Here is a 25,638-nt window from a genome sequence, read left to right on the forward strand (position 1 = left end):
TTTTCACAAAGGAGGAATAACCATTTGCATATCAGTCTTTGTCCCACCCAGAAGGGCAGTCCAGCACCGAAATGCCAGGCAAACCTCCTTTCAATAAGAGTACCAACAGCAACCATGTTGGATGATTTCTAATTTTTGGTTACTACTTTGTTTCTATTCTTTAGCTCTATTCTCATACTATCTTTTGTCTCTATTCTCATTGTTTTGCTGTGTTCTTCCTTTAAACTATGGACAATCTTTGCCAAAGGTTTTATTTGATGCAATTGTTTACATTTTGATAATAAGCAAAGTACTCACTCACAAAGTTCAAATGGTTTGATGACATGGAAAATGTGTTGCATGGGATACATGAATTCTAGTCAAAAGGATTGTTCGGTAGAGTACCCATGTTTGATCAGTTTCCTCAGCAGAAAGAGGGGATATTTAAGAACGTGAACAGAGGATAGCACAGGGGCAAGGCGCTTCTCTTGGAAGCAAGACTATGCAGAGCAACCAAAGTTCGAATGCCAGATCGGTACTTAGAAACCAAACTCAGGTATGATATTAGGCGTGTTATAAAAAAATAAATTAAATAAATAAATAAATAATGTGGGGCTATGTGCTAAGGAATGTGTGCTGCACATGTTATGTGCTGTGTGTGATGGAGCTAGGTTACAGTCTGTAAGCCTTAATGACAATACTAACGTTGTAGCAAGCTGACATTGTGGCACATGCTGTGTAGTGCAATGCATGTAGCATTAGGATCTGAAAGGGGGTGATTTTGGGCTGCTAACAGCTAATATAGTGGTGGTTTCTGTGGCTACCATGGCAGGTGCATGAACAAATACACTGGCTGTGGTTTGCCAGTTTCAGAGAATAGAGTGAAGAGTGAAAGCAACATTTGCATGTAAGATTCAGAGCTTGTGCTGTGAAGCTGCAGAAAAGGGCCTTGAAGATAAATGCTCATTGTTCTGAATGGAAAAGAGGAAGGAAGGAATATGTTACATTATCGGGAGATGTGCCAAACGCTGTCCAAAGGTCACTTAGGGTTGGCTGAAAAATTACACAAGATGGGTCCAGGAAGGTGCTAGAATATTCTCGAAGAGTCTGGCATGTGGGGACATTGGGAGTGACCTTGTGAGGGGTGGTGACAGCCGAGGTGATAGAGGTTGGTAAATGGTAAAGGGAACATCGTGGAGTATAGCGTAAGGGACAGGGCTCACCGAAACAGGTTAAAAGGAAGTGAAAGGTGGTGGGAGGGGCTTCTTCTTGCTGATCAGCTAGGGGTTTTCTGGGTCCTGGTCGGCTGGACTTGCTGTTTATGGCTACATGGGAGCTTTCCTAAAGAGAGAGAGGGCTTATGGGTGCTTTCTGTGCCTTGCTGATTCTCATAGGTTCTGCAAATATCCGGGGCTTGGGAAAAGGATGGGGACCGCTGCAGAGCTGTATCTCTGAAGGCCACAGTGAAGACCGGGGTTACTGCCAAACGGAGATCGGAAGGCCGTGTGGAGCCAAGGGAAGAGCCGGCAGAGACACTGATCTGACATGGGAGCCGGTGAAAGCGAACAGTCTAGTCTTGTGTAAATATAAATCGGGCACCAATCAAATCAATCAATTAACCAATTACGATCCCTTCTGCAGGGTATTTCAGTTGGCAAAGTGTCAGTCTAGACACGGTTGGCAGAACCTTTTTTTAACCCTTTTGGTACCAAGGGATTAACAAAGTAGCTGGGAACCAAAGTGTTAGCTGGGACATCTTTCATGCAGAACAGGTCCCAATCTCAGTCTAATGATCACAATCCTGTCACTAACTCAGCAAGGGAAAAGGGCAGTGGGAATTAAAACTGAAGCTGCATCTATAATGCATTTGCTTTCAAAGCCAGCCACTAGCTGGAGTCTAAGGGCTTTGCTGAACCACAGTACAAGGTTTCTTTTTTCACGTGTTCATTGCCAATATTTGTTTCCATGGTTTCTATGCTCACCACTGTATCAGTTTTGAGATTGATTGTCTACATGTGCATTTTGCTCTGATGGATGAATATAAAAAAACCTAAGTGCAGAAAGTTGAAAACGTGTGGTGGCTATTATTGTGTCTGATTTTATTGTGCAGCCTTTCCAATGCCCAATGCATAATTTCCAGTGTAACAAGAACATGGTGTGTGTCTGAAGCAGTACAAAGCCTACTGGTGTCTAGCCTAGCCCGTGGTAATATTGTGGAAAAGGAAAAGTGACAGGACCCATGTAGGTGCTGTCACAAGATGTATTTATGTATCTATTTATCTTGTGATTTGTATCGTTTGCCAATGGGTATTAGACATTTTATAATGAGGAGAATGCAGAGGGTTCCAGCTGGAAAGCAAAAAGTGTTACTTTTGTTTTGATAAAAAGTCTGCAAGTGGAAGTAGCACCTAAATAAAAATAATTGGTGTTATTCATAGCTCAATCTTATGGAAATCCCATTTCAAAGCGCTTGGAAACAGGTGTTGCAGTTCCCAATTATTACTACCAACTTTTATATCATACTTTCTTCCCATTTCAGAGATCTTAGTGGGCCATGCAGAGAATCAAACTTTTGTTGTTGGAGCAGCTCTTTCCCATTGAAGGTGTGCAAATTGCTGATTGTGCTGTCCTCTCCTACTCACAAACAATGACGTGAATATTGAAAGAAGTAACATGCCTACAGATGCTGTAAGTGATTTCAATCCGGCACATACCCAAGTCAACGCCTAGCATATAATGCACAACTGAAATCCTTATTTATTTTTGTCTAAAAGTTCTTTATTCTGAACGATATACCACTCATATCATGCGCATCTCCTGGAACCCCCCCCAACCCCCGGTCACACTGAACCAGGAATCAAGCTGGTTTACAAAGTTAAAATATTTATTGTCATGATGCCGGCTCCCGGGGAGCCGGTTCAAGCCCTGCGTCCCCAAAAGCGGACATCCAGTCCCCAAGGAAGGACCCAGCAACCCCATATAGGGGCCCTTTGGACAGTGTCCTGGTGCCTATGGCACCAGGCTCATAAAAGACATCAGTCCTGGCGCCATAGGCGCCAGGCTCATTATGGGAGTGCTTGGGTGCACATACCTGATGCAGACCATGCTGCAGGATCCCGGCCTCCTTGAGGCCTGAAAGGAACTACTTTACCTGTGGGACTAATTTACCATCCGGCGTGGTCGGGGAAGGATACATACCTGATTGGAGGAAGGATACATACCTGGAACTTCTTCCAAGGCTATTTAAACCCCTCCCGAACAGCCACACGTGCTTCGCGTTGTTCTGCATCTAGCAGCTGGACGCTCACCGTGTCTGCTCCTGCATCCTGACTTCTGCCACGCCTGCCTGCATCCTGGATCACCTGCAAAGGAAGAGAAGAAGAGAACAGAAGAAGGAAAAGTCCTTACCTGCTAAAACCGCATCCCGGAGACATCTCGCCGACAATCCTGAAAAGGAAGACTTTTATTTAAAAGCTCATTGCGTCGATCGCTGCAGTGCCGCATTCCACTCACCTTTACAGGGCGCCTCCATGTTCAGCAGCGATCATCCGGATTCGCAGTCACGCCCCAGCGCCTAGGGAGAAAAAGACCAGAACATAAGGTGAGAGAGAGAAGGGAATAAGGAAAGCTTAATCTCCATGTTAAGACTTACCTGTTGATTCATTCCCTCTCCATTTCGGGTCCGCGCCGCATCCTGGCATTTCCGGACCCCGGCCCCTAAGGGGAAAAAGAGACATTAGCGTTAATGAGCGAATGAAAAGACATTACCAAAAAACGCTCATTAAAGACTTACCTGATTTCTACAAGGATTTCACCTCTCATCTCGGGTCGGTGCCTGTTCTCCGGCATTCCGTACCCCGGCCCCTATGGGGAAAAAGACACTAGCATTAGTACATTAATGCATGGACACAAGGGGAACCTCTTATCAAAAAAACTTACCTGGAAGCCAAGCAATTTTGGTTCTCACCAATCCGAAAATCCAGTGAAGTAACTGGATACCAACGCGCCCCTGCATCAGAAGCAGGATGGAGAGCTCGTCCTTCCAGACCCTAAGGTGAGACGCGACGAGGAATCACAGAAGGGTTTCAAGGAGGGTGAGAGGGGACAGTGGGAGGCCGATTGCATTACCCCGCAGACAGTTAATCCCCTATTTTCGCCTACAGAAGGATACTTCTGCGAGCCAGACAAGCCAGATTTGGGGGCCCGGTCCAGTCCGTCTTCCGAACCCTGCGCATCACCTTAGAAGAGGTCACAGCAGCGCGAACCAGGCCAGCGCCTCCGTGGGAGTCAGGTGAGCGTTACAGAACGCAAAGCCTTCCTACAAATTCCCACCCAGGCGCTATGGAAAGTTCTGAGACTGATCAGTTGGCCCATTTACTGGAGGAATTACGGGCCGAAGTACATGCCGCTCGTCAAGAGACTAATGCCCTCAGGAGGGAATTAATAATATCAAAGGAAAGAACTGATGACCTGGCCAGACAGCTTTTGCAAGGTCAAGCTGGGCAAACTCCTCTACCCGGTTCCGGAGGGAACCCCGCTCCTGTGGTTTCCAGTAACCCTGTGCAGATTAATCTACCTGGAAACATGCCGCTGGCCCCACCCGAACGCTTTGTTGGGGACCCCAAACGATTCGCCGTATTCATGAATCAGTGTCGTTTGCACTTCCTATGCAGACCTGGGGCCTTCCCTAATGATCAGACCAAGGTAGCCTTTGTATTGTCATATCTCAGCCGCTGCGCTGCCGATTGGTCAGTTCCACTGGTTTCTCAAGATGACCCGATTCTCAGTGATTTTCAAAGGTTTCAAGCAAGCATGGAAAGGTTATTTGCTCGACACTCTCAGGGGCAGGCTCTGGATGACGAACTTCTATCCCTGAGACAGGGCAATCAGGACCTCCTATCCTATATTGCAACCTTTAATAGACTAATTGTGGAAACGGGATGGCCAGAGGATAAAAGAGTCACGTTGTTTTATCGAGGCCTACGCGGAGAACTTAAAGATGTCTTGGCCCAAGTTGTAAATCCGCCCCAAGAATGCACAGAGTATATAGACTTAGTGGTCCAATTGGATCACAGACTTCAAAACAGAAAAGCAGATCGGTCCAGGTTTGAGACCCGGGTGTTGGTCAAGACACATGCTAATCCCAAGGGAGTTGATGTCTCTGAGCCTATGCAAATTGGAGGGGTTAAAGGACCCTTAACTCAAAAGGAACGTGAAAGGAGGCGGCAGTTAAAATTATGTCTTTATTGTGGGAATTCTGGACACTTTCTACGAGATTGCCTGGCAAAACCGCCCCGAAAGGCGGTAAGAGCCGCTGATAAAAACCATGAAGACTCTGTTTCGGGAAACTACTCCGCCCGACAAGTGTAGGGGTCCGCTTGCCGAGCTTGAAAACTAACTCTCAGACCTTGCATTTCATTGTGCCAATGGTTCTCGTAGATCCAGAACAGCCTAAGAGGTTGCATGCAATAAAGGCATACATCGATAGTGGGGCTATTGGAAACTCTGTGGATCGTGAATTGGTCTCTAGGATTAACCTCCCTCTCCGTCCTAAAACCAGCAAAGATGTCATCACCACAGTCGATGGAACTGAAATTGCCTCTGGACCGGTAACGCATTCCACTACTGAGGTGACTCTTATTGGTCCCGACGGCTATCGGGAGGGTGTTGTGTTTGATGTAATCAAGGCTCTACAGTTTCAGGTTATTCTTGGAATCCCTTGGTTAGAGACACATAATCCTCGAATTGATTGGCGAGCTAAGAGAATAAATTTCCCGGATTGTACACAGACCTGCTACCCAGAAAACCTGAAGTTTAATCTAGCATCTGTAACCTCTGCCTCCATGCAACTACCTCCGGAATACCAAGACTTTCAGGACGTCTTCCAAAAGGAACAGGCCAACACGTTACCTCCTCACAGATCGTACGATTGCCAAATCGATCTGGTGCCCGGTGCACAACCCCCTTGTAGCAGGATTTATGTCCTTACCGAACCTGAGAATCTGCATTTGAGACAATATTTGGACCAATACCTAGCTAATGGTTTTATTCGCCCGTCAAAGTCCCCGGCATCCTCGGCTATATTCTTCGTGCCCAAAAAAGAAGGCGACCTTAGAACATGTATCGATTACCGCACATTGAACCAGATAACGGTTAAAAACCGTTATCCTCTGCCTCTGATCCCTGAACTCCTTGACCAGGTGAAGGACGCTTGCATATACACCAAGTTAGATCTCCGGGGGGCTTATCATCTGGTATGAGTTAAAGAAGGCGACGAATGGAAAACTGCCTTCCGTACTAAATACGGATTATTCGAGTACCAGGTGATGCCTTTCTGATTGTGTAACGCGCCGGCTGCCTTCCAATACTTCATGAATAATGTCCTTCGGGAACTCATCGATGTTTGTGTTGTCGTATATATCGATGACATTCTGGTGTACTCCTCTTCGGAATCTGATCACAGAAAACACGTCAGGGCAGTACTTGAAAAACTGCGCCAACACAAACTATTTGCTAAATTGGAGAAATGTGTTTTCCATACCACAGAAGTCGAGTTTCTAGGTTTCATCCTGACACCCAAAGGAGTCCGAATGGACTCAAGAAAAGTGGATGCCATCCTCAAATGGCCATCACCTAGCTCTGTAAAAGGGGTTCAAAGCATGCTCGACTTTGCCAATTTCTACCACAGGTTTATCCCGGAATTTTCACGCGTGGTACAACCCATTACTGCACTCTTGAGGAAAAATAAATGTTTTGAATGGTCTGAAGAAGCCGAGCAGGCCTTTCAGGATTTAAAAGCTAAGTTTACCTCCGCACCTATATTGAAACACCCGCGTCCAGATCTCCCTTATGTCGTCGAGACTGACGCATCCAGCCTAGCCATGGGAGCTGTCCTGTCCCAAAGAGATCCCGAAACCAACCAACTGCATCCCGTAGCATTTTGGTCTAGAAAATTCTCGGCACCCGAGGTTAATTATGCAATCACGGACAAAGAACTGTTAGCCATTAAGTCCGCTTTTAAAGCCTAGCGGCATTATCTGCTTGGCGCTCGACATACCATCACAGTGATCACTGATCACCGGAATTTACAGTACTTGAAAACCGCCAAGGCTCAGTCATCACGGCAGCTCCGATGGGCTTTGTTTTTCGCTGAATTTGATTTCGTGATTACCTATCGACCTGGCTGCAAGAATGGCAAAGCAGACGCCTTATCCCGAATTGGAATGGGAGAATCTGATACAAAATTAGAACCAGTACTAATAATTCCCGAACAGAGGATTCTAGGCATGACTTCGTTACAGACGCTTGAAGACATTCAAGCCAGAGTGAAACAACTCCTGGACCCTACAACCTTACAGGATTGGATACAAAAGGGATCAGACTTTACCATAGATAATGGTTTACCTTATTTCCAAGGACGCTTATTCCTGCCACATAAGGAATTACACGAACTAGTTATTTCCGGTTATCATGATACATTAATAGAAGGACACCCCGGTATTGCCAAGACAGAGGAAAAGGTGAAACGACAATTTTGGTGGCCCTCTTGGCGAAAAGATGTTAAATCTTTTGTGATGTCCTGTGGTGTTTGCGCCCAAAATAAAAGTCAAAAGAAAAGACAAGCCGGTCTCCTTCAACCTCTAGACATACCGCCAGCACCCTGGCACACCCTATCAATGGATTTTATTACGGACCTGCCTCCTTGTTCGGGGTACAATACTATTCTGGTAATTGTGGATTTGTTTTCCGAAATGGCCCACTTTATTCCTTTGAAAGGTTTACCTTCAGCTTCTGTCCTAGCCAAAGAATTCCTCGAAAATATTGTTCGGCTACATGGATTCCCATCTATACTAATCTCTGACCGGGGAAGCCAATTCATTTCCCACTTCTGGCGCAAATGTTGTCAAATGGCGTAGATCGACGTAAGATTATCGACCAGTCACCACCCTCAGACCGATGGTCAGATCGAGAGGACAAATCAGACCCTTGAGCAGTAATTGCGGTGTATGTTACAGCAATCTGAAAGCAACTGGAAAGACATTCTTTGGATAGCCGAATACGCATATAATAATTCGGTACACTCTGGAACTGGCCACAGTCCGTTTTATACTTTGTTTGGGCATCACCCTCGAACCTCAAACCTTGACTCACCTCAGAACCTCGGAATGCCTGAAGTAGAACATCTGCATTCTACAATTACCCAAGCCTTTAAAGAAGCAACTACGCATTTACAACAAGCCAAGAGAAAATACAAGGAGAATGTTGATCTACATCGGAGTGAAGCACCTCCGTATCAGATTGGGGATCAAGTGTGGTCAGCTACCAGACATTTACCACTCAAAGGGCCTCAAATTTTTAACCCAAAATATCTGAGACCTTATTCTATTACGGCAATAATTAACCCAGTGGCTGTTAAACTTGATTTACCAGCTAGTATGCGAATTCACCCTGTTTTTCATGTGTCACTTCTGAAACCAGTGGTACCCGGAACCCAACTACTCAAACCTCCAGAACCTATTCTAATAGATGGGGAGCCCGAATTCAAAGTGAAGAACATTTTAGACTCAAAAATGTTTAGGTCAAAACTGTTCTACCTAATTGATTGGAAGGGGTACGGACCTCATGAGAGGTCGTGGGAACCCAGCGACCATGTGCATGCACCTCGATTAGTCAGGAAATTCCACCAACTCTTCCCAGACAAACCAAAACCCCCGGAGGGAACAACCTTGGGAGGGGCCTTGGGGGGGAGTGCTGTCATGATGCCCGCTCCCAGGGAGCCGGTTCAAGCCCTGCGTCCCCGAAAGCGGACATCCAGTCCCCAAGGAAGGACCCAGCAACCCCATATAGGGGCCCTTTGGACAGTGTCCTGGCGCCTATGGTGCCAGGCTCATAAAAGACATCAGTCCTAGCGCCATAGGCGCCAGGCTCATTATGGGAGTGCTTGGGTGCACTTACCTGATGCAGACCATGCTGCAGGATCCCGGCCTCCTTGAGGCCTGAAAGGAACTACTTTACCTGTGGGACTAATTTATCATCCGGGCGTGGTCGGGGAAGGATACATACCTGATTGGAGGAAGGATACATACCTGGAACTTCTTCCAAGGCTATTTAAACCCCACCCGAACAGCCACACGTGCTTCGCGTTGTTCTGCATCTAGCAGCTGGACGCTCACCGTGTCTGCTCCTGCATCCTGACTTCTGCCACACCTGCCAGCATCCTGGATCACCTGCAAAGGAAGAGAAGAAGAGAACAGAAGAAGGAAAAGTCCTTACCTGCTAAAACCGCATCCCGGAGACATCTCGCCGACAATCCTGAAAAGGAAGACTTTTATTTAAAAGCTCATTGCGTCGATCGCTGCAGCACCGCATTCCACTCACCTTTACAGGGCGCCTCCATGTTCAGCAGCGATCATCTGGATTCGCAGTCACGCCCCAGCGCCTAGGGAGAAAAAGACCAGACAAAAGGTGAGAGAGAGAAGGGAATAAGGAAAGCTAAATCTCCATGTTAAGACTTACCTGTTGATTCATTCCCTCTCCATTTTGGGTCCGCGCCGCATCCTGGCATTTCCGGACCCCGGCCCCTAAGGGGAAAAAGAGACATCAGCGTTAATGAGCGAATGAAAAGACATTACCAAAAAACACTCATTAAAGTTTTACCTGATTTCTACAAGGATTTCACCTCTCATCTCGGGTCGGTGCCTGTTCTCCGGCATTCCGTACCCCGGCCCCTATGGGGAAAAAGACACTAGCAATAGTACATTAATGCATGGACACAAGGGGAACCTCTTATCAAAAAAACTTACCTGGAAGCCAAGCAAGTTTGGTTCTCACCAATCCGAAAATCCAGTGAAGTAACTGGATACCAACGCGCCCCTGCATCAGAAGCAGGATGGAGAGCTCGTCCTTCCAGACCCTAAGGTGAGACCCTACGAGGAATCACAGAAGGGTTTCGAGGAGGGTGAGAGGGGACAGTGGGAGGCCGATTGCATTACCCCGCAGACAGTTAATCCCCTATTTTCGCCTACAGAAGGATACTTCTGCGAGCCAGACAAGCCAGATTTGGGGGCCCGGACCAGTCCGTCTTCCGAACCCTGCGCATCACCTTAAAAGAGGTCACAGCAGCGTGAACCAGGCCAGCGCCTCCGTGGGAGTTAGGTGAGCGTTACATTTATTCATGTGTTTACAATTTAATCACACTGGGCCTCATTAGGACCCAGGCGGTAAGGGGTTTACGCCGGCATAAACATCGCCGACCCTTACCGCCTGAGTACGAGTTCCCTTAGCGCCATGGCGGATTTAACACCTGCTTTTAGCAGGTGTTAAAATCCATGGCGCTAAGGGACCTTGTTGTTAATTACGCCACCGTAATTTACGGTGGCGTAATTAACGCCTTCCCCACTCCCATTATGCCCTATGGGGCAAAAATGGGAATGGGGAAGGGTAAATGGGGATTGGGGACTTACCGCCCCGCCAAGGTCGGAATGGGGCGGTAAGTCCGCCAACCACCATGGCGGAGTTGGTAACTTAGCGCCATGGACCATGGTGCTAATAGCGCCATGGTCCTCCGCCAAGGTCCTAATGAGGCCCACTATGTTTTAATGGGTATACAATAATCACCAATGGGGTGATGTAACACTAAATAATCTCTTTAACACACAAGGAGTAATGGTAAGCAAAACAATTCAGCACAGAAATAATACTTTTGTGTGTGTGTGTGTGTGTTCAGATCAGATAGCACTCTGGTGAAAGGTTCCCCCTGCACACACCTCAACCCCCAATAGGCAATGAAAAGAGAGAGGAGGAGAGAGCAGGTATTCAGGAATGGCAGAATGCACACAAAATATCAATCCCACTTTCCCCCAGCAAACAGAAGAGAAAAAACGGAATTGACTGTCAAGCTGTCAGAATGGCTTTTACAGTTATCTTAGAATGGACTGCGTAAAACACTAACGGGGTAATTCATAGAATTTTGCGCACAAGTGGCGCACGCGGCTGCCGCACAGTGTGCGCGTGCGAATGTCTGCGCCAGCCGCGTGCACTAAAATCGATTTCCGCGCACAGCGTATTCATGGATTTTAGCCTCCAAAACCAGCCGTGGCGCAGAGTGGCGCAGCGAACCTGCAGCAGCGCCAGTTACGTCCCCAAGAACGCCCTTGCGCAAGGAAAAGCCATCAAAATCCCCAATCCATCGCAAAGGGCTGCGCTAACCCTGGACCAGTTTACAGGGCTGCCAAACAGCAAACGCCAAGTGGGTAACGTGTATTACTGGGGTTCACGTGAAGTTTCACACGCGAAAGGGCCTGTGCGAGTGGGGTACGTGTATAACTGGGGTTCGCGTGAAGTTTCACACGCGATTGGAGCAGGGTACGTGTATTACGGGGTTCACAGGAAGTTTCACACGCGAAAGGGCCTGTGCGAGTGGGGTATGTGTATAACTGGTGTTCGTGGGAAGTTTCACATGCGATTGGAGCAGGGTACGTGTATTACGGGGGTTCGCGGGAAGTCTCACACGCGATTGGAGCAGGGTACGTGTATTACGGGGGTTTGTGGGAAGTTTCACACTCGAATGGGGCATGTGTATAACTGGGGTTCGCGGGAAGTTTCACACGCGATAGGGCCTGTGCGAGCAGGGTACGTGTATTACTGGGGTTCACGGGAAGTTTCACACACGATTGGAGCAGGGTATGTGTATTACGGGGTTCGCGTGAAGTTTCACACGCGAAAGTGGCTGTGCGAGTGGGGTACGTGTATAACTGGGGTTCGCGGGAAGTCTCACATGCGATTTCAGGAGGGTACGTGTATTACGGGGGTGCGCAGGAAATTTCACATGCGAAAGGGCCTGTGCGAGGGGGGTACGTGTATTCCTGGGGTTCGCGTGAAGTTTTACACGCGAAAGGGCCATGTGCGAGTCAGGTACTGTATTCCTGGGGTTCGCATGAAGTTTTACACACGAAAGGGCCCTGTGCAAGTGGGGTACGTGTATTCCTGGGGTTCGCATAAAGTTTTACACGCAAAAGGGTAACGCCCGTGCGCTATATGTCACCGACGCGCTAACGCGCTAAGGGCCTTTGGTCCAATGAAATCGCGTACGTGTGCTGACCCGCTACGCGCTAAGGGCCTTTCCTCGAATTACACACTGACGTGCAATTTTTTCATGTGCCAAATCACTCCGTATCAAGCTGGCCACGCATACACACACGGAAGACCACGCTCCTGCACTGAAGGCCATTCACTCCTGCCTCTGGGGTTGCCATGTTGGGCACATCTCCATCTGGCACCACTGGAACCCCCAGCCAGAGAGGCAGAGGGCCACCAGCTTCACTGCCACCGAAGTTGGTGTCCTGGTGGAGCATGTCCTGGGGCATTATGATGCCCTCTTCGGAACATCACGCGCCAACAAGGAAGGACGGGAGAGGATCTGGGACGACGTAGTGGTTGCCATCAACGCGGAGGGGGTGGCAACCTGCAACATCAAGCACGTCAAGAAGCGCTGGGAGGACTTCAGGTCCAGGACCCTCCACAAGGCCCCGCGCCTCGCGGAGGGGGGCCGGGCACGCATGAGTAACATCCAGATGAGGGTCCTGGAAAGCGTAGGCCCAGTGCTCCACGCCCAGATCCTTCGGAGGCAGACCCGTCTGGAGTTGAGCGGTAAGTGGCCAAGCATTGCTGTGTGAGACAGGGCATGTTGCAGTGTGCTGGTAGTCTGATGCTTGCCTGTATGTGTGACATAGGCCATGTATGGATGTGTGTGTGCAGGGACATCATGGTCATGCATGTGAGACCAGTTATGTGTGAACCACATGGTTGGTGCATGTGTTTTAATGCAACATGGGGAGCTCTATGTGGAATGCACACATGAAAGCATGGCTGTCGTTGTTCCTGGACATGAAGGGGGGGTGAGGAATGGGTTCTGATGTCATGTACATGTATGGTGCACATGTGTATGTGTGTGCCTGAGAAGTGTGTGTGTGACTTTGAAACGCCATGAATGCATGTGACTTTGAAGGCAACATCTTGGTTTACAGGGGCCCTTCTATATGGATGTTGATGTTCATTGCAGCCGCCAGGACTGTTTCTGCATGTGTGTTGTGTGCATTCACCCATGTGTTGTGGAATGACAGGATGGAAGTGACATTTGACAGTGTTCTATGTCTCCCTCTACGCAGCGTTAAGTGAAGAAGAGGGCGGAGACGGCGCTGTGAAGCCAAGCAGCCGGGATGCCTCCACTGGGCGGCGACGCAAGGCCCAGCCACCCTCCCAGGAATTACCATCATATGGGAGCGAGGGGGTTGGTGCTGCGTCTGCCACAACGGCTGTGGCGGAAGGGCCGGGTGAGCCCCCACAGGGGCTTCCAATGGAGGAAGACGGTGTGGAGACATCCAGGTTGGTGGTCTCCACAGAGGAGGAGGAGCCCGCTACTGAGCCGCACATGGGGCCTGGTGGGGGTAGTAGCACTGGTGCAAGTGGTGCAGTCCAGGGTCAGGAGGCAGCACAGATCACCACGGAGGGGCCTGTGCATGTCGCTGTCCCTGACCCTGTGACTGCACCACCATGCACCAGCAGGGAGGCCCCATCCCAGGCCCGTCCGCAGGTAGGGGAGAGTGCCATGTCATCTGCCTCTCCACTACCTGCGGACGAGGGGTCCCACGAATGTATGGGCTCCGTCCTGGTTGGTGTCGCGTTGCGCACGCGTGTCATTCATGATGACGTGCATTATTCCTGGGCGGAGAACACATGCCATCATGGAGAGCAGCGTCGTGATGTGGCACTGCTGGGAGGGGCCCTGGTTGGTGGGTCCCTACATGTGTCGCGCACTCTGGCGGACCTCTCCTCCTCTGTGGGGACTATGCGCCAGTCGTTCTCCACACCGTCTTCAGGCCCAGATTCCACCAGGGCCCCCTGTGGACCTGGCCCGACCAACACAGCCAGCTTGGTGGAGCTCACATCCCTGCCACAGTCGGGAGTCGGCGGCCCAGCAGGGGTGGACACCACAACTGGAGATCAGCTGATGGAGGATGTGCAGGCACCATCAGACACGGCACATGGACAGCAGCAGCAGGAGCAGGCTCTAGGTGGGAGCAATGATTGCTCGGGCCATCAACATCGGAGGGGCAGGCATTGGCCAGAGGGAAGGAGGACCCAGGAATGGGAGTGTCTTCCATGTGGCACCGGTTGGGCCAGCAAATAGGTGCAGAGCGGCAGCGGACGGAAGAGGCACGGCTCACCATGGTCAGGGCAGAGTTCTGCACTCTGCCCGCCTCGGGCTTTGAGGCGGGCAGAGTGCCTCCAGGCAACTCGCAGAGAGTTGGAACAGGCCATGAGTGCCTCCCTGCGAGACCTCGGGCCAGGACAGAGGCCAGCCTCCGGCAAATAGACATGGAGTTCGATGATGCCCTGGCCCGGGACACCACAGCGTGAGCCTCTGGACTTGCCCGCCGCCATTGTATATAGTTAGATAGTGTTAGGTTTCCTTTAGTTTTTCTTTATTTTGGTTGCGCTTGGACAATGCACCACGTTTTTGTATATAGTTTTTTATTAGGTAGTATTTTTGATAGGTTTCATTTCATCAGTTGGGCTAATGGACCCTGGATTGTTCATCTGTAATAGTTCACCATTGGATTGTTCTCTTTTTTTCACCATGGAACAATGGTTTTCACTTTCTTTTTTCCCTTGGATTTGCTTTGTTGGACTGTGACTTTGGACACCATTTCTTTTGGATTTCTTTGGATTATGATTTCTTGTTTTTTATTCTTTTACGGACATGCAGCTTTTCTTTTATTGTTCCCATTGTTGTGTGTTGGATTTAGATTACATTCATGTTGTGTTTCATACATTTTTTTCTTCATACTTCGATGTGTGGTATTATCTCATTGGTTTCATGCATGTCATGATATGGGTTTTCACATTCACTTGCACCCATTGTGTGTGTGTGACGGATATGTGTTCATTTACATACTTGCCATTGGGGTTGTATCATGTAATTGCCTTTTCTATGTGGGTGGATGCAATACTTGGTTGGGTCTTTGGGCTGGGGAGGCTGGCCATAAGGGCCATGATTGAGGATCGTCATGACCTGGGGGCAGGGGACATGAGTGGGACATGGTGCCCCTCAGTGCTGGGTGGTGGGGGTTCAAGGGGACATGAGTGGGGGCCTGCTGGCAGGTGCCCTGCACTGCTGGGGGGTGGGGGTGCAGGGGGACATGAGTGGGGGCCTGCTGGCAGGTGCCCTGCACTGCTGGGGGGTGGGGGTGCAAGGGGACATGAGTGGGACATGAGTGGGGGCCTGCTGGCAGGTGTCCTGCACTGCTGGGGGTGGGGGTGCAGGGGGACATGAGTGGGACATGAGTGGGGGCCTGCTGGCAGGTGCCCCTCAGTGCTGGGGGGTGGGGGTGCAGGAGGACATGAGTGGGACATGAGTGGGGGCCTGCTGGCCGGTGCCCTGCACTGCTGGGGTGTGGGGGTGCAGGGGGACATGAGTGGGGGCCTGCTGGCATGTGCCCTGCACTACTGGGGGGTGGGGGTGCAAGGGGACATGAGTGGGGGCCTGCTGACAGGTACCCTGCACTGCTGAGGGGTGGGGATGCAGGGGGACATGAGTGGGGGCCTGCTGGCAGGTGCCCTGCACTGCTGGGGGGTGGGATGCAGGGGGTCATGCGTTGGTGATCAGTAGTGGAAGCTGACATGTGGCTTGGCTGCGGGGCATGCCCATGGTGGATGGGCTGCCTGCGGGACATGACCAGGGGTGCAAGGTGTCCCCTGTGGTGTGGGCTGCCTGCAGGGGCCGTGGAGGGTATGGAGGGAACACCTGGGAGGACCCACACTGCCAATTCAGGTGTAGGACTCCCCTGCACCCCCGAAATACATGTACCCTGCTGAAATCACATGTGAGACTTTCCGCGTACCCCAGGAATACACGTACCCCACTCGCACAGGCCCTTTCGCGTGTGAAACTTCCTGCGCACCCCTGAAATACACGTACCCTGCTAAAAATCGCATGTGAGACTTCCCACGAACCCCAGGAATACACGTACCCGACTCGCACAGGCCCTTCGCGTGTGAAACATCCTGCGCACCGCCGAAATACAAGTACCCTGCTGAAATCGCATGTGAGACTTCCCGCGAACCCCAGGAATACACGTACCCCACTCGCACAGGCCCTTTCACGTATGAAACTTCCTGCGCACTGCCGAAATACACGTACCCTGCTGAAATCGTGTGTGAGACTTCCCGCGAACCCCAGGAATACACGTACCCCACTCGCACAGGCCCTTTCACGTGTGAAACTTCCTGTGCACCCCTGAAATACATGTACCCTGCTGAAATCGCGTGTGAGACTTCCCGCAAACCCCAGTAATACACGTACGGCGCTCTCACAGGGCCCTTTTGCGTGTGAAACTTCACACGAACCCAAGGAATATTGGCCCTGTGCGAGCGGGGTACGTGTATTCCTGGGGTTCGTGTGAAGTTTTACATGCGAAATGGGCCCTGTGCGAGCGGGCTACGTGTATAACTGGGGTTTGTGGGAAGTCTCACATGCAATTTCAGCAGGGTATGTGTATTACAGGGTTTGCAGGAAGTTTCACACGCGAAAGGGCCCTGTGCGAGCGGGGTACGTGTATAACTGGGGTTCGCGGGAAGTCTCACACGCGATTTCAGCAGGGTACGTGTATTACAGGGTTCGCGGGAAGTTTCACACGCGAAAGGGCCCTGTGCAAGCCGGGTACGTGTATTCCTGGGGTTCGCGGGAAGTCTCACACGCGATTTCAGCAGGGTACATGTATTTCGGGGGTGCCGGGGAGTCCTACACGTGAATTGGCAGTGTGGGTCCTCCCAGGTGTTCCCTCTACACCCTCCACGGCACCTGCAGGCAGCCCACACCACAGGGGACTACCCTGCACCCCTGGTCATGTCCCGCAGGCAGCCCATCCACCATGGGCATGCCCCCCAGCCAAGCCACATTTCACCTAGCACTACTGATCACCAAATCATGTCCCCTTGCACCCCCACCCCCCAGCACTGAGGGACACCTGCCAGCAGGCCCCCACTCATGTCCCACTCATGTCCCCCTGCACCCCCACCCCCCAGCACTGAGGGGCACCTGCCAGCAGGCCCCCACTCATGTCCCACTCATGTCCCCCTACACCCCCACCACCCAGCACTGTGGAGCACCTGCCAGCAGGCCCCCACTCATGTCCCCCTGCACCCCCACCCCCCCAGCACTGTGGGGCACCTGCCAGCAGGTCCCACTCATGTACCCCTACACCACCACCCCCCAGTACTGTGGGGCACCTGCCAGCAGGCCCCCACTCATGTCCCACTCATGTCCCCCTGCACCCCCAAGCACTGTGGGGCACCTGCCAGCAGGCCCCCACTCATGTCTCACTCATGTCCCCCTGCACCCCCACGCCCCAGCAGTGAAATGCCGATCTCATGACACAAACCAAAAGTCAACTATGTACATCAATACATGTCCGTCACACACATACACTGGTTGGCATTGCTTGTGTAAACCCACATTTTCACATGCATCAACCCAATGAGCGAATCCCACACATGGAACTAAAAAATGAAAATGTATTATGTACATGAAATCAAAAATGAAATGAAAGCATACCAAAATATGAAACATGAAATGAAAAGCATGTGAAAAAGATGATTGAATGAAAATGATAACCAATCCAAAAAAATTTGGAAGAAAAACAGTCCAAAGTCACCCTCCAACAACGCAAATCCAAAGGAAATGTAAAAAAAAATCTCCATTGCTTCATGTTCATAATAATAAAAAAAAAAAGAGAAATCAATCCATAGTCCAACTATTTACAATCCATTGTCCGGAAAAAATAAATCCATTGCTCCATGTCCATAATGCAAAATAAAAAAAAAATGATTGCATGATGAATCTATATATAATCCATTGTCCATGGATGTAAAGGGTCCATGATCCCAACCAAACAAATGAAACCTACCTAACAAACTACCTAAAAATATAACTATATACAAATTTATGTGGCATTGTCCATTGACCACAAATAAAAGGAAAACGAAAAGGAAACCTAACTTTAAAAACTATTTACAAGGGCAGCGGGCTAGTCCGACGGCTCACTTTTAGATGTACCAGGCCAGGGCATCATCGAACTCCTGCTCAATGTCCTGGAGGTGGTCCTCTTCCATGGCCCCGAGGGTTCACAGGGACGACGACATGTTCTCCTCTAACTCCCTGCGAATTACCTCGAGGCACTCGGCCCGCCTCAGGGCCCTCCACATGGAGTTCTCCGCCCTGACCATCGTGAGCAGTGCCTCTTCTGCCCGCTTCCGCTCTGCATCTATAGCATGGCCTAACCGCTGCCACACAGAAGACACTTCCAGTCCTGGGTCCTCCTACCCTCTGGCCGATGCCTGCCCCTCCGATGTCGAAGGCCCCGAGCCATGATGGCTCCCACCTTGTTGCTGCTGCTGCTGTGCTTCTGCCTGTGCCCTGGCTCTTGCTGCCTGCACATCCATCTCTGGCTGGGGTGCAGTTGTTGAGGTGGCCACCCCTGCTGGATGTCCGACTCCCGACTGTGGCAGGGATGTGTCCTCCACCAGCCTGGCCGCAGGGTCAGAGGCAGCTCCACAGGGTACCCAGGTGATACATGGGTGGGAAGATGGCATGGAGGACGACTGGGGCATAGGGGGTTCAGTTGAGGAGGGGGTCGGACAAGGTCCAGAAAACAGAGGAATCCGGCCCTGGTGAGCTGTCCCAGTAGGTCAAAGTGGTCAACGAGCCATTCGAGAAGATGTGCAGTCCCCTCATGAAAAGACTGCAGGTCACCTTGCATGGCCCGTTGACGCAACGCCACCCCACCCAGGACAGGCTCAACCCGGCCCCGGATAGCCACGTCCACAGGGAGAAGAAGGCCAGTTGTTGTAAGCAGATCCCCTCCCTGAAAACGGGTCTGGACGTAGGCATCCCTGCTGGTGCAGGATGATGCAGTCACAGGATCGGGGACAGGATTACACACAGGAACCTCCGCGGTGGCCTGTGCTGCTTCCTGTCCTTGCCCCTGCACTGAACCACTAGCACCAGTGGAATCCCCACCTCCAGACCCCGTGTCTGTCACTTGCACGGCCTCGTCCTCCACCAAACCCCCCACCAAACTGGATGACTCCGTGCCATCTTCTTCCGTTGCACCCTGTGGGGTCTCAGCTACCCCTTCTGCTGCTGAGGAGTCCAACTCCGACCTCTGCCTCTTGGACCTTTCCTCGGCAGCTGCGGCCTGGCACGCGGCACCAGACTCCTCACTCCCCGACAAGATGACAACCTGGGAGGGGAGCCGGGCCTTGCGTCTCCGGCTGGCGGGATGATCCCTGCCGCTGTGCTCCACAGCACCCTCTCCGCCCTCTTCTTCAGTTGACGCTGCAGACAGGGAGAGATAAAACACAGGCATCAGGGCACTGTACAATGGACTGATACACACATGACAGTTGACATGAGTGGCATTGTTTAACTACAGACACAGCATCACACTCCACGACACACATGTCATTTTAAGTCACACACATGAACATTTCAACAGCAATATTGCACCAGGCAGCACCATCCATACACATACAACAGCATGAACAGCCAAAGATGAGCTTGACATCACATGAAACACAAGGAGTGCACTAGACATGCACACACGCCACCACACTTAGATGTCTACATCTCCTCCAACTGTTGCAGTGATGAGATCGCCATACATGTCACATCTGCCACTCATCCTTCTACAAATCAGTATCACGTGCATCCATGTTGCATCACAGTTGCACACTTGTCAGATACACATACATGCATATGTACACAGTGCAGATACATGCATTATGAACCACCATCCATGCCACAACCATGCCAACGTACATACACAGAAATTCAAACATTTGTGCTCCCACACCTGCATTTGCCCAGCATGCTTACCAACACATACACCATCAATGTATCTCACAACTGAGAGGACTCACATGTGGCAGCCTCACGCCCATGTTCATACACATCCCTACATGGCCCTACATAAACACATGTGCAACCTGCACACTACTGGCACACCACGACATGCACAGCGTACTATCCACATGCATGTACACTTACCGCTCGACTCCAGACGGGTCTGCCTCTCAAGGATCTGGATGTAGAGCGCTGGGCATATGCGTTCCAGGACCCTCATTTGATGGTTCGATAGCTGTCCCCGGCACCCCTTGGCATCCGCTGCCTTGGCGAGGCGCCGGGCCTTGTTGAGGGTCCTGGACCTGAAGTCCTCCCAGCGCTTCTTGACATGATGTAAGTCATGGACTGCCACCCCCTCCGCGTTGATGGCAGTCACAATGTACATCCAGATCCTGGTCCGTCCTTCATTGTTGGCGCGTGAACTTCCAAATAGGGCATCATACTGCCCCAGGACTTGCTCCACCAGGAAACCAACTTTGGTGGCAGTGAAGCTGGTGGCCCTCTGCCTCTCTGGCTGGGGGTTGCCAGTGCTGCCAGATGGTGTTATGCTGGACATGGCAACCCCAGAGGCAGGAGTGGGTGGGCAACTGGGTCCTGGGGCTGGGCTGTGGAGCGATGGAATCCCAGTCGGGAGTCTTCGGTTCCAGCAGGGATGGTCACAGCAGCTACACCCCTGGCTGACGTGCAGGCAGCAAATGGCAGGGCATGTGGGCAGCAGGCAGTCAGGCAGCAGCAGATGGCAGGTGGGAGCGTGCTCGGTGCTCTGGGGGGCAGTAATTCGGCCTTCTGGGAAGGAGTGTGGTCTTCCGTGTGTTTTTGCTTGGCCAGCTTGATACAGAGTGATTTGGCATGTGAAACAATTGCACGTCTGCGTGTAATTCGAGGAAAGGGCCTTAGCGCGTAAGCGCGTCAGCACACCCATGCGATTTCATTGGACCAAAGGCCCTTAGCGCGTAAGCGCGTAAGTTACATTACGCGCGCAGGCGTTTCCCTCATAGCACGTAATGACAGAGCACACGTGGAAAAACTGCACGTCCGAGTGTCATCGCGTCTAATTGGAGGAAAGCGCCCGCGTATCTGACGTGTACGTGTGGGTCGGTTTAAAAGCTATGTGTAGGACGCCATTTCCTTGTACGTGCTTTTCATGGAGAGCGAGTGGGTGAAATCTGTACTTCTTGTCGATTCACACATGATTACTTTGCACGTACTTAGCAACTGTGCTTGCCCCGTGTGTTGTGTTCCCCTTCAGAGGTCATTGTAGGCTGCATGTATTACGCGTACGCTTAGTTTTGTATTTCTGGGTGTCACAGCGTAGTGCAGGTTTATTTTTTCATGCACGTGGTCTATGAGTGGTTGCGTGCACGTTAATTTTTGATTTTGGCTGCCTGTGCGTTGCCTGTGAGTTGTAGATGAAGGTGACCCGTCATCTTACCCCAGGGGTCACAGACAGCCTCGCTAGAGCACTTGGGTATGAATTCCATCTGGCATCCTACCCCTTTGACCCCCAATTGCCCAGGACAATAGTTTACTGCAACTCCCATACGCACAACAACATCAGTGCCATGGTTGGGAGGGGACCAAGCGGTAAGTGAGGCAAAGGTGGCCGACCTTCAAAAGGTGGGTGTGGTGGGCACGGTAGGGGACGTGGCCGGGATTTGCAGGGTGCCCCTATACTCCCAGTCTCATGTCTGCATGTAATTCGAGGAAAGGGCCTTAGCGCGTAAGCGCGTCAGCACACGCATGCGATTTCATTGGACCAAAGGCCCTTAGCGCGTAAGCGCGTAAGTTACATTACGCGGGCGGGCGTTTCCCTCATAGCACGTGATGACAGAGCACACGTGGAAAAACTGCACGTCCGAGTGTCATCGCGTCTAATTGGAGGAAAGCGCCCGCGTACACGCGTATCTGACGTGTACGTGTGGGTCGGTTTAAAAGCTATGTGTAGGACGCCATTTCCTTGTACGTGCTTTTCGTGGACAGCGAGTGGGTGAAATCTGTACTTCTTGTCGGTTCACACATGATTACTTCACAGCGTTTCTAGTTCGTACTCCCTGTTACCTCTGACAGCTCTTTTCTGAATTTTTGTTGGGCCTGTTTCCTCAAAGAGAGTTCACTTCTCCTTTTGTTCTGTCTCCTCAGACAGCATACAATTCTTCTTTTGGCGGGGGTGTTGCCAACGCGCACACGCGCATATTTTTCACGTTCTTTCTCCAGGCAGACGGTGAGTTCCGCACGTACTTAGCAACTGTGCTTGCCCCGTGTGTTGTGTTCCCCTTCAGAGGTCATTGTAGGCTGCGTGTATTACGTGTACGCTTAGTTTTGTATTTCTGGGTGTCACAGCGTAGTGCAGGTTCATTTTTTCATGCACGTGGTCTACGAGGGGTTGCGTGCACGTTAATTTTTGATGTTGGCTGCCTGTGCGTTGCCTGTGCGTTGTAGATGAAGGTGACCCGTCATCTTCCCCCAGGGGTTATAGACAGCCTCGTTAGAGCACTTGGGTATGAATTCCATCTGGCATCCTACCCCTTTGACCCCCAATTGCCCAGGACAATAGTTTACTGCAACTCCCATACGCACAACAACATCAGTGCCATGGTTGGGAGGGGACCAAGCTGTAAGGGTGGCAAAGGTGGCCGACCTTCAAAAGGTGGGTGTGGTGGTCGCGGTAGGGGACGTGGCCGGGATTTGCAGGGTGCCCCTATACTCCCATGTGTGGAGGAACAATCAGGGACACCCATGCCCCCCATGGTTGAGGGAAACGTGGCTGACACCATCCCAGCTCAGCCCCTGTTGGACCAGCCCATTGTGGCACCTGACCTGGCACAGGATGACTCCCTGGCTGACTTCCAGGTCAGCAAGTCTAGTGCAAGTTGTTGTCACCAAGCCACGTGGATCTGGGGCAGCTATGTTATCTGCTGCCCCAAGTGTGCAGGGTGGGGAGGCTGCAGGGGCAGCTGCAGCTCCATCCGCCCCAGCTCTGACTCTCCCAGCCAGGACAGTGTCAGTCCAGGTCTATCAAACTGACGTTCCCCCTGCCAACATTACCCTGCAACCAATGCCTGCATCAAGACCAATGGTCATTGTGCATTCCCACACTCCTACTACCCAGTCCACCGGTGATTCTGCCCCTACTGACCAGAGCGGTGTAAGCCACTCTGGCTCTGCTCTACCTTTGAAGAAGAGGAAGAAGGGTGCTCTGGCACGACAGGCTGAGACCCCAGACACGGCTACACACTCTGGTACCTCAAGGAAGCCTTGCTTTAATGATCCGGAACTTGATGCACTTGTGGCCTATGTGTCAGCACATAGCCGCGAAATGGTGGTGACTGCAGGGTGCAAGACCACACCTGGTCAACGTAGGGCACACTGGCAGACCATCACGGACCGCATAAGTGCCCTTGGATGGTTCCATGTAATAATGTCACCACAAAAATCTCGCCATGCAAAAATATCGCCGAAAAATTGCTGTTTTTTGTGGCGACATTATTGCATGGAACATGCGGGGGACACCCCCGCAACCACCGAACTTTTTTTTTTCTTTTTTTTTGCCCCTGTCCCCATATATGTGGTCACCCATATAATATCGCCGCGACCTTTTCACGGCGATATTATTTATGGCGACCATATATATGGGGATAATATTATCTGATACCCCTTGGATTTGTGAGGCGCACAGATGATGATTGCTGCAAGCGGCGGAATGACCTGAGACGCAGAGCAAAGAACAAGCTGACCTCAAATCATACCGCTAATCTGGTGACTGCCGGTGGGTCTCCACAAGAGGACAACAAACTCACTGAACATGAGTCTGTTGCTGGGGCCTTTGTCACAGAGGAACAGATCCAAGGTGTGGGAGAACTACCTGATTATGATGCATTGTCCGGTGAGTGCCCATGCATGTGTGTGTAATGCATGTGTATGTTGTTTGGGTGACGGGTTCTGATTGAGTGCCAGGTGAGGGTGTGTGTGCCTGAGTGGTATGGGTCACCCATGTGCTTCATCCAAAACATTCAGCGGCCTTGGATTTGGGTGTGACAGTATCCCTTCTGCCCACAGTAGTAATTTAGCGCAACATTCCGGCAGTTGCCCTTTAAGTGGCATCTTGCAACAACATTGTTTGTATTTTTCAGTGTTCGTTCAGGCTGATTGTTTCAATTCTCCCCCTTTTGCTACGCATTCCTCAGCGCTATTGTCACATTTGTGACATGCTTCTGTCATTGATGAACCCCACATTGGCCCACATGTGTTACCTTGTTAGGTGAATGATTTGACTATTCAGGCTGATTGAGTATTGGCCTGATCACATACATTTTTGGGACCTGTTTGAATGTGGAACATGATAGTTGTTTCCTGTCATGTTGAAGTGCACAACCATTGATGTGTACATCGGCCTGCAATCACTGCATTTTTGTACACTGGATGTGTTGCAGTGTGTGGCACATGCCTATTTTGTCACACTATGTAGCAATTTTCATCTCATCATGTCCATCTCACATGGATCGCTGACAGTATTCATACACTGACATATGGATGTACTTGTTGAATGTACCATGGTTCTGGTACATGCCATCTGTGTGATGGCATGTGTCATGTATGTGTATTGGACATGCCACTCACACGCCAATGTGTGATGGCAGTGCTACCCAGCATGCAGCAAATGTGTTGCTCTTCCATCTTGGTGTCATCAGTGTCTGCCTTTTGCCTCCCCTTCCAACTCAGTGACAGTGCATGCATGGGAGGGTTATAGTCATTTGGGACATGTGTAAATCATGTACTGGTTCTGTAGCTTATCAGGCCTATTTGTGTGCTATAGTGCTAATGCCTGTTTCCATTTTTTGTCTTTCATGTTTTTGCAGGGGATGACGCACTTGATGCTGTTGAGGTTGAGGAGATGTTGCAGACCCAGGAGGGATCTCAGGCATGACCGGGCACCAGTGGGGGACGTGGTGTGGTGGTGGGTGAGAACCCAATCTTGCTGCAGACCATTCTGTCCAGGGGTGTCGCTGGGTGCACCTCCCAAGACCTCTATTCAGGTGCTGATTCGGATGATGAGACCTATGTGGCGTCGCAGGTAAGTGTTTCTGGCAGGGATTCTGTTCTGTCCAACCCACCTGCACCAGGGGTAGACCCCTCTATGGGGATGTCAGTGTTGGTAAATCTGCCTTTGGCGGTTACGGATGCAGGGTCACACTCCACAACATCTGATCCTGTTCCTGGGCCAGCAGATCAGAGGGGAAATGCAGTCCTGTAGCCTCAGGCAGTGCCGGCACAGCAAGACGCAGATTGCCTTGCCCCAAACAGGTGTGGTGCCCGCCGACGCGGTGGTCGTACGCCACTAGGCAATACTGCATGGGAACAATCCATGTACGGTATGGCAACCCAACAGGCAGCATCAGTTGAGATGATGGCTCAAGCAATGGAGAGGGTGGCCACTTCCATTGTCCCCTCTGAAAGGCAGATGGAGCAACTACAGCAGGCAACAGACACCATTTGCCAATCACACAGGGAGGACATGTTGGTGTTCAACAGGGACAGACGGTCGGCACTGGAGACTCTACGCCAATCGATATCAGTAGAGTCCCAGGGCCACAGGGAAGCCCTGAGGGTCGAACTCCATCACCTCAGGGAGACTCTTGTTGACCTTGAGACTTCCACTAACTTGAGGACAGAACAGCAGCTGGAGCGGCTCACACGTT

The sequence above is a fragment of the Ambystoma mexicanum genome, chromosome 5p (assembly GCF_040938575.1).
Source record: "Ambystoma mexicanum isolate Mex_15411 chromosome 5p, UKY_AmexF1_1, whole genome shotgun sequence".
Taxonomy (NCBI): Eukaryota; Metazoa; Chordata; class Amphibia; order Caudata; family Ambystomatidae; genus Ambystoma; species Ambystoma mexicanum.